Source organism: Gossypium hirsutum, chromosome A10 (genome assembly GCF_007990345.1).
Source record: "Gossypium hirsutum isolate 1008001.06 chromosome A10, Gossypium_hirsutum_v2.1, whole genome shotgun sequence".
NCBI classification, from domain to species: domain Eukaryota; kingdom Viridiplantae; phylum Streptophyta; class Magnoliopsida; order Malvales; family Malvaceae; genus Gossypium; species Gossypium hirsutum.
In genome coordinates this window covers 15,995,560-16,004,867 of record NC_053433.1, presented here as the reverse complement: position 1 = coordinate 16,004,867, position 9,308 = coordinate 15,995,560, and the positions used below count along the sequence as shown (strand labels likewise).

At 29.4% G+C, this 9,308-nt stretch overlaps 1 long non-coding RNA gene across 1 annotated transcript; it reads right to left on the bottom strand.

Annotated features, from left to right (window-relative positions):
• Window positions 1-690: 690 nt before the first annotated feature.
• On the bottom strand, window positions 691-2,699 carry LOC121208244 (uncharacterized). The gene is made up of 3 exons (XR_005903220.1): window positions 1,698-2,699; window positions 1,505-1,603; window positions 691-1,394 (listed from the first exon to the last, which is right to left on the bottom strand). It is a non-coding gene; the product is annotated as an uncharacterized lncRNA (long non-coding RNA).
• Between the last annotated feature and the right edge of the window lie 6,609 nt (window positions 2,700-9,308).

Sequence of the window (9,308 nt, the reverse complement as noted above, 5' to 3'; positions counted from 1 at the left end):
TTAAATGTTCGAAGTTCTACAAACCCTAAAAAATACCTTGGTTTACCTAACATGATTGGTCGGGGAAAGAAAATGTCATTCCAATTGTTAAAAGACCGTATGAAAAGCAAAATTAATAGTTGGAGCACAAAATACTTTTTGCAAGTAAAGAGATTTTTATAAAATTTGTCCTACAGGCAATTTCGACGTATTCGATGGCCTATTTTTTACTACCAAAATCGCTTTATCATGAAATGGAAAATATTTTGCAAATTTTTTGTGGCAAAAAGTCATGGTAGGAGGGGAATTCAATGGTGTGAATGGAGAAAGTTATGCAAATTAAAGGAAAATGGGGGTTTGGGATTTTTACGTTTAGCCAAATTTAATTTATCTTTACTTGCTAAACAAGGTTGGAGGTTGATTAATTTTATGAATTCTTTGCTTGCTCGTACTCTAAAAACTAAATATTACCCAGACACAAACTTTTTAAGTACAAGGTTAGGTAATATACCTTCTTATACTTGAAAGAGTGTTTGGGCTGCTAAGGGACTCCTCCAAGACGAGTTATGCTGGCGAGTTGGGGTTGGAACAAAAATTCCAGTAAGGGAGGTTGCATGGGTACCAAGGGCTATAGATTAGATAATTCAAAATGGTGAGAGTTGTTCTAGAGCTTTTATGGTGGCAAATCTAATTGACAATAGCACAAGGAGATGGAAAATGGAGTTCATAATAAATACTTTCTGTGAAAGTGATGCTAAAAGAATTTTGAGCATCTCTTTGTCAAGGTTCCCACATGAAGATTACCAGGTGTGGAAAGGGGAGGCATCGAGAGAATTCTTAGTTCGTAGTGCCTATAAATCTATTTTACAACAGTCTACAGAGCCTACTCATTTATACAACCAGATTGAGCATACGAATTTTTACAAGAAATTATGGGGCTTGAATCTACCATTGAAATTGAAGATTACAATTTGGTGTTTCTCAAAAAAAAAATCCTACTCTATGTAATCTAAAGTATAAAAGATTAACAAATACAACAATATGCCCAAGATGCGCAGGAAAGGTGGAATCCTGAGAACATGATTCGCGTGATTGTCCGATGACAAAAGAAATATGGCATCAATTGAATTGGATTTGGCCAGATTCAGTATTATACATGGAGTTTATGGACTGGTTTACCTGGTTTTTTGAGAACAATTCTACCATTCAATATCGTTTTTGTGTTTGTGCTTTATGGGCAATATGGACTAAAAAAAACAAATTGGTGCATGAAAGGCAAAAGAAAACAGGTTTAGCCATAGCAAATTTTATCACGAATTATGTTTGAGAACTAGATGGGTTGAATAATTCCATACCTGTTAAAAAATAGAGCTGGAAAAGTGGCGGCCACCGAAGAACCCATTTGTGAAAATAAACTTTGGTGCAGCATACAGAAAACATGAAAACAAATGTTACTCAGGGATTGTAATCAGAGATTCTGAGGGGTGGGTATTGAGTTCCAAGGTTTAGTTAAATGAAAACGTACCCTTGGTGTTAGCGGCGGAGGCTCTTGCATGCGTTCAAAGTATACAGTTGGGCATGGATCTGGGGTTTGTAGTGATCGAAGTTGAAGGAGATGCCCTTTCTGTTGTTAAAAAATTACAGAAAGGAAGGAATGATAAATAAAAAATATGTACTTATATTTATGATGGGCAAGGGCTGAGTAAAAGATTTCGAACCTGTCAATTTAAACATGGCCACAGATCAATGGATAGGGTTGCTTATTTGCTCGCTATAGAAGGTTTAAAGAAAGGGGATCAATGCTTAATGAGAAATGGGTTTACTGAGTATGTTAGAGAAGAGGTGGAAAGGGATCGTAAGGGGATAGTGTTATTGGTCTAAGTTTTTTCTCAGTTTAGCAAGTTAGGGGAGAAGAAGCGTCTAAAGAAGTGAGATGAAATATAAGTCGGATGGTTTCTAGCAACTGGAAAAAGAACCCAAGAAGAGAACTAAGAATCAAGGTTAGACAGTAGATATGCTATGCCAAAACACAGGCCTTTCTCACGGCCATTTAATAGGCACTGCCTTTTAGCTATAAAACCTTAATTCAAAATATCTTCTTGAATAAAAACAAGCTAGTATCTTGGTTCTATGTTTGAGTTCTGTTGTACAAGATCCAATAAATGATAAGCACAAAGCATATTTTCAAGACTTAAAAATCATTTATAAAATTCATTATTCTTCTTATCCTTGCTTAAACCCAGAAAAGAAAAGAAAGAGTTTAGAAAGTCATAGTATAAAAACACACTAGAAATTTTATTAGATGGAAACTCGATGATCTTACAAGATGAAATATATTACCTTTTATAGGCAAAGGAGATAAGAATAAACAAACATAGTTACAGTACAAACTAGATAAGAACAAACAAACAGAGTTACAGTACAAACTAATAATGCATTAATACAGTACATACTTGTGACTTATAAAAGAAAAGCAATAAAACAAAAGATTCTTTCTAGTTTTCTAGTGGCAAGATGCTTTAACTGTTAACATTGGAATAAGGAAACAGTGCACTATCTATGGAGCTTTCACTGTTGCTGTCAATATCTTTACACATATCCTCATGCTTATCATCTTAAATTAAGCTATTATGGAGTCTTATTCTTTCAATCTCAACTTGACTACAGCACATAGGATACTCTTGGAACCATTTAGTGGGATTTGGAATATTATCTTTATATTCTTGAAGTGCTTGAAAAAGTTGTTGATAATAAGGGCCATCTGGCACAGTGTCCCATGGAGCATCAATCTATGAAGGAGGCCAAATTTCGACTGGGATAACCCGATTAAGCTGGCAAAGATATTTTTACAGGTTTCTGTATTCATTATTAGTGTGCGTGACTTTATTTGAATAAATTCTATGAATCCAAGCAGTTGGAAAGGAACCTAGTTGTGTATCTCGTCTACATTGCACGAAATATTGTGGTTTATAGAAAATGATTATAGCTTCATGTCCAGGAGTTCTAATTTTTTCATTTGTAATCATGTTCAACCATTGGTCAAGAGGATGGAACCAGCTTAAGAATGTGAAAATTTTTTGATATTTAGGCTGGATATTTCTATGAACCGTATTGCGCAGGAAATATTTGAGGTTTGAAACAGAGAACCGAATGGCTACATGGTAAAAATAAGTAAAAATACCATAAAAACCATTTCAATTCTTCTGGAACTTCAGTGAAATAATTCCATTGGATAAGATGAATAAAAGGATAATCAGGCTGAACACCAAAAGGTTTGAGGACGAGTCCTTCAAAGTTTCTGAAAACTTGGAGTTGATATTCAAACATCATGTCTTTGGTTTTCTGGTAAAGGGTTTTTCCTTCAACCAACCTCATAACTTCTAGAGGAAATTCTGGATTCAGGTTGGGTGAAATGGGAAAGGCTTGCACAGGGTTTTTTTGAAGAATATGATGTTACTGGTCTGTACATCATTATGGGTCTGGGCTGGAAAGTTCTGAATGCCATAACTTCTTTTGTTGGCCTGGTTAAAAGATCTGCCAAAATATTGGTCTTTCTTTTAATGTGTTTAACATCAAAGGAATATTTAGAAAACCATTCAGCCTATTTCAAGAGCTGAGGATGTGGGTCGAGCAACTCAGAATAAGCTTCTTCATCTGGGTTGTATAAGATAATACAATCAATATAAATCAAGGCACTATTCATGATTGGTTGAAAAATCCTGGTCATGGCCTTTTTAAATTTGGATGGTGCTATTGTTAATTCAAAAGGCATCACTTTTCACTAGTAGTGTCTGCTTGGAATGCAAAACCCCGTCTTTGGCCTGCCTTCTAGAATGACTCCTAATTGCTAAAATCCAGCTTTGAGATCAAATTTGGACTAGGCTTTAGCTAAGATGGAGAATAATGCTTTCTTATTTGGTAGTGGGAATTTATCATCCTAAAGGAAAAGATTAAGGGGTTCATAGTTTACCACCAATCTGAGTTTTCCCCTTATTTGTTCAGACCTTTTGTTGACATAAAGTGCTTCACACACCCATTGTGAATATGATGGTTCAATTAGGCTTTGTCGTCGAAGATCTTCACATTTGTTTTTTGCAAGACGGAGATGTTCAGGATCCATTCCTTGATAACTGGCTTTTGTGGGATTTATGTCTTCATTCTTCTCAAATGGCAAGGAGATAAAGAAATTAGAATTTTTCCATAGTGGGTTTGAGCATTTGGAGAGAAATTCGGTGTGGGAATATGCACAGGCAACGTCTTTAAGTTTTTGGACTATTTAGGATATTTTGTCTGATTGGAAGGTAAACAAATTGGGTATCTGCACAAATGGTTGGAATTGATTTTTATATATAAGCCCATCTGGAAGGATTCTCAAACGTTGGGCCTTAGAATAAATATCAAAACCAATGACAATGTCTTTTCCTAGAAACTTGGATCCAAGAACAGTTGTCTTAACAAAACATCCAGGGAAAATTTGTATGGAGATAGGCTTACTTTTCAGATATGTTGCACAAGGATAATTTGCTGCTGAGCTGAAAAATGTTGCATGAGGCATCCACCATTCTGATAGAAGAACATCTGGATTCATGATAATAGCAGTAGCTCCAGTGTCAATAAATGCAATAACAATAATAGGCCTACTGTATTTGTCTAAATAGATCTTCACTGGGACTTGGGGAATTGGTAGAATATCCTTTGCAACAACTAATTGGTATTGTGTTTGTTGGGCCTACATGGCTATCATCATGTAGATGGATGAGTCAGAAAAGTCAGACTCACTGCCTGGAAAATAAGTTGGAATAACACATAAGGTCTTTTCTGTTGGTTCACCATCTATTGAGAAAAGAGATTTAAGATCATCATCTTTGTTTATTTGAATTCCAGCTTTGTTTTGGATTTGCTGGATCATCTTTGCACCTTTTTTTGTTATTGGGACAATTTTTTGCAAAATGCCCCTTTTTATTGCAATATAACATTTGAATGATTTTGTACCTTGAGGAGATTTCTTCCTTCTCAAATATCTCCACTTTGGCTTCCATTTCCTTGAAGTTCTAGAGGATTTATTGCGTTGGAAGATAGACCTCTTGAAATGTCTTTTCTTTTTGGTTCTGCATACGCAAGAAAGATCCCTTGGGCATTTGAACTTCAAGTAAGAATCATCACAAGCTTTGACAATCTTTTAATCTCCATAAAGATAATCTTTAAAAATCTTCCTTCTGTTGCAAAAATCTTCAAGAGCAATAAAAACTTCTTGTTGAATTTCTCCAGCTGTAAGACTCAGAATGTCTTTGTTTTGTCTTTGGAGAGCTTGATTTACTACAACTTGTATGGGATCTGGGATTGAAGCAAGGATTGTTGGCTTGGGATTACTGTTGAGTCCTAATGAGTAGAAAAGTCGAGTCATTATTTTGAAATGCCTTGACAGATCTCTTTTGTTGCAGGAACAACATTTTCTTTTAAAAAACTCTTGCCGCTTTGGATTGAATAATTGAATAAAATTCCAACGAATATTTTCAAAAAAGAAGAAGAAGATGTTTATAACTTTCCTTAATTCGCAAACATTCAATTAAAGTACCCAAACATTCACGGTTACAATATTTATAAAAAAATTTTAACCCTTAAATAAAATATTCATATTTGATTGCTATATTATTTTATTTGATTTTTTCTATAATAATTGTCATATATAGTAATGGTTTAATCTCTTTTTATTGACTTCTTTGTGTATTAAGCTTATTACAAATACATAAGTTTAGGGTATTACATATAAATTGCATTTCATTAAAATTTAATTTTTTAATTTTTTTTGTTTTTACATTTAATTTCTTATCCAATTAATTCTTTAGATATTATTTTATGTTATTATAAAATAATCAAATTATGAGTTTATTAATAAATATCTATTTTTATATGATAAAGTGTTAATAAGCTCCTCGGCAAGCATGTTTCCTTTTCTCTCTCTTTTTTCCCCTTTTAATTGCTATTTGATTACTTTTAATCCAACTTTTATTTTAAAAAATTTACACAACTATATATATTTAATAAATTTTTAAATTTAACATAATATTTTTTAAAATTATCTTTTAATGCTGACAACATTAAGTATTTTACAATAAATTTTTAGACTTAAACTATATTTTTAAGTAATGACGCATTTAAATAACAATGTTTGAAGTAAATTTATATTTTTTAAATATTGTTATTTTTTTTCAAATCATTAACAAATTTAAATAAAAATAAAAATTATAAAAATATTATAATATTGACACATACAAACAATCCGTGCATCATACGGGAATTCAAACTAAAGATACATAGACATGTATCCTTTTTTTTCTTCTATATTTTCCTAAAAAATTACATATTTGGTATATTACTTAAAAGGTTTTTTCATTTATAGCTATTGTTGAGGGGACAGAGAGCTGTCCAATTTTTTCTTTTTTTATGTTTTCTTGGAAATAAATTTACATAATGGGTATATTAGTTAAAAGTATTTATTATTCATAGTTATTATAATCAAATTATTGGTAAAAAGGATTTTTAATATATTAATGTAAGAATAAAAATTAAAATTATATGTGAACTTTTGATTTAATGTGCAATATGATATATTATGAATTTTAATTTTATTCGTTTATATATATAAATTTTTAATTTAATTCAACTTTACATTTGATTATTTCATATATATATATATAAACAATTATATTTATTAATTTAGAGTAAATCACAAGGCACATAAAGTATTACCAATTTATAAGACTATTTCTTTACTCAAATAACAACATCAACTTCTTAATTTATTATTTATTTTTCTTATTCACACCCAAAGTTGTTTAAATTTCTAAATTTATAATTAAACAATGTTTTAACGTTTAATTAAGTTCTTAACATAAAATAATAAAACATTTATTTGAATACAAATATTTACCTAAAAATGAAATAATTCGAACAACTCATCTTTTAAACTTACTTAACATGTTTTTTTTCTAAATTATTTTTTATTTTTTTATAATATATATGATTTTATTAATTAAAAATATTCATAGATTGAGTTGGATTATGTTTATATAGTTGTCAGAAGTTTGACGCAACCCAAAATATTATCCTAAGCTTTGTCCAATTCTGTCTATATTTATAAATAGAATCTAAACATGTTTAAATTTACTTATATTTTTTTTAATTTTTATAAATATATATGTTTTTCATATCAAATATTTTTATATAATTTTCTTATTAAAATTCTAAACATAAACTACTAAAATATTTTTAAAATATTTATATCATATTATTATATTTTTAATTTTCATATGATATAAATTACATGATATATAAGAAAAATAGAAAAAAAGAGTTATACCGGACTTGAATCTTCAATATTGGAGTCGAAGCACAATTTGAGCCAATATTTTTTTGCGCAAGTCATTTTTTCATGACTGATTTTTTAGTTAAAACATCTCAAATATCGAACATACGTTTAAATTAGAAGTGTTCATGGATCAGATCTAGCTGAATTTATCATGATATTAGCACATTTTATGCTTGCCCTAAACTCGATCTAGCCCAAATATGGGCTCAAGAATTTTGCCCACCACTAATCCAAGCCCATTTTATTCCCATCTATATTATTATCTTTAAATTTTTTAAAATATTTATATTATTTTAATTTAAAATTTAATAATCTTAAATCTTTTCATTTATTAAAATTTTATTTATAGGTAACTTAACATTTTTTCAATGTTTACATTATAGTACTATATATTTAAATTTTTTGTATTATAAATTATATAATATATAAAAATAGTAAAAATACAATATAATACAAATTAAAAAATGGGTCGAGTTAAGCTAAGCTTGAGAATGTTGAAATTTGAGTTCGACCCACATTTTAAATAAGTCTAATATTTTCGTCAACCTCTCCTAAGATTTAAATTAACCTTCGAATTTGAACAGATACCTCACCTTTAACATATCTATTGAACTAACATATTACTAATTCTATAGAATTAGAATGTAAAAACTCCGAGGAGGATTTCTTTTACCCAAATTGTATTTATCTATTATTTTTGGTTTGAATTCCAAAAAGAAATTGGTTTATATTAAACTGGGGCCTGCTTGGTTACTTGTAAGTCATTCCCAAGCTGAATAAACCTATTATGATGTTCACCCAATCCTACCCCATCCACTCAAAGAGGATACTTTATTTTATATATATATATATATGTATAATTTTCATGCCACTCAAACGTTGAAGAAATCTTGTTCCTAAATTCCTTATCATTTAAGCATATATGTATTTTGATAATACATGTGTGCACTTACTCTAATAATGACTAGGAATAAATTCATTTTTCTAAAGTACTTCATAAAGTAATCAAAACATTATCACAACCAAGGATCGGGTTTTTTACAATGTATTCATAATTTGGTTGGATTTTACTTCATTTATTTTTTTTATTTAACCTCAAATATAGAATATGTATAAATATTAATTTATATTTTCATTAGAATTATAAATATATAAGACAAATCTAGTAATAGTCGATTAAGTCTTACCTCGATTGGTATAAAAATTATTGTTAATGTAGGAGGATATGAGTTCTAGTGTGTTGAAATACATTATCCTCTTATTTATGGGTTGAGAGAAATTATAAATAATTATAGACATAGTAAAAAAAACCAAATATAACCAGAACCTGTAATAAAATTATTAAAAAAACATATTCAATAATTCCCTAATGCCATACAAAAACATTTAAATAATAAAGTTTTAAGAAAACAATAATTTTAAATGGTTAAAATTTGCAGAATCGACAAGAAAACTCACACTATTTAATTTTTTTAAGAATACTAACAAAATTTTATCTAAAAAGAAAATATTAAATGAGAGCAGAGAATTATTTTTAATTTTGATATACACGAAAAAAAACATATTTTTTATTATATTAAAACAAAACAAATATTATTAAAACAAGTGAAAATTATTTATTACAACAGGTTAAAATTTATAGTGTATTTAGGAAATCGGTCCCTAGAAAATTCAACTTCGGTTTTGCTTACTATTGAGTTTGAAAAATACTTTTCAACTCGAACAACATTTGAAAAAAGAAGAAGTAAATAGGTAGTTTTTTCAAATCAAATCTTGATTTTAAAATGAGATTTTAACCCAAATCACATTCGAAAAGTGCTTTTCAATGAAATTATCTTTTATTCCCATCAAGTCTTATACTTTATAAAATCATGTTTAAAATGAACATTTTATGGTAAAAATATTATGGAGGCTTTTGTATTAAGAGTCAAATTGCATTTTCCCACTCTAATAAAAAAAA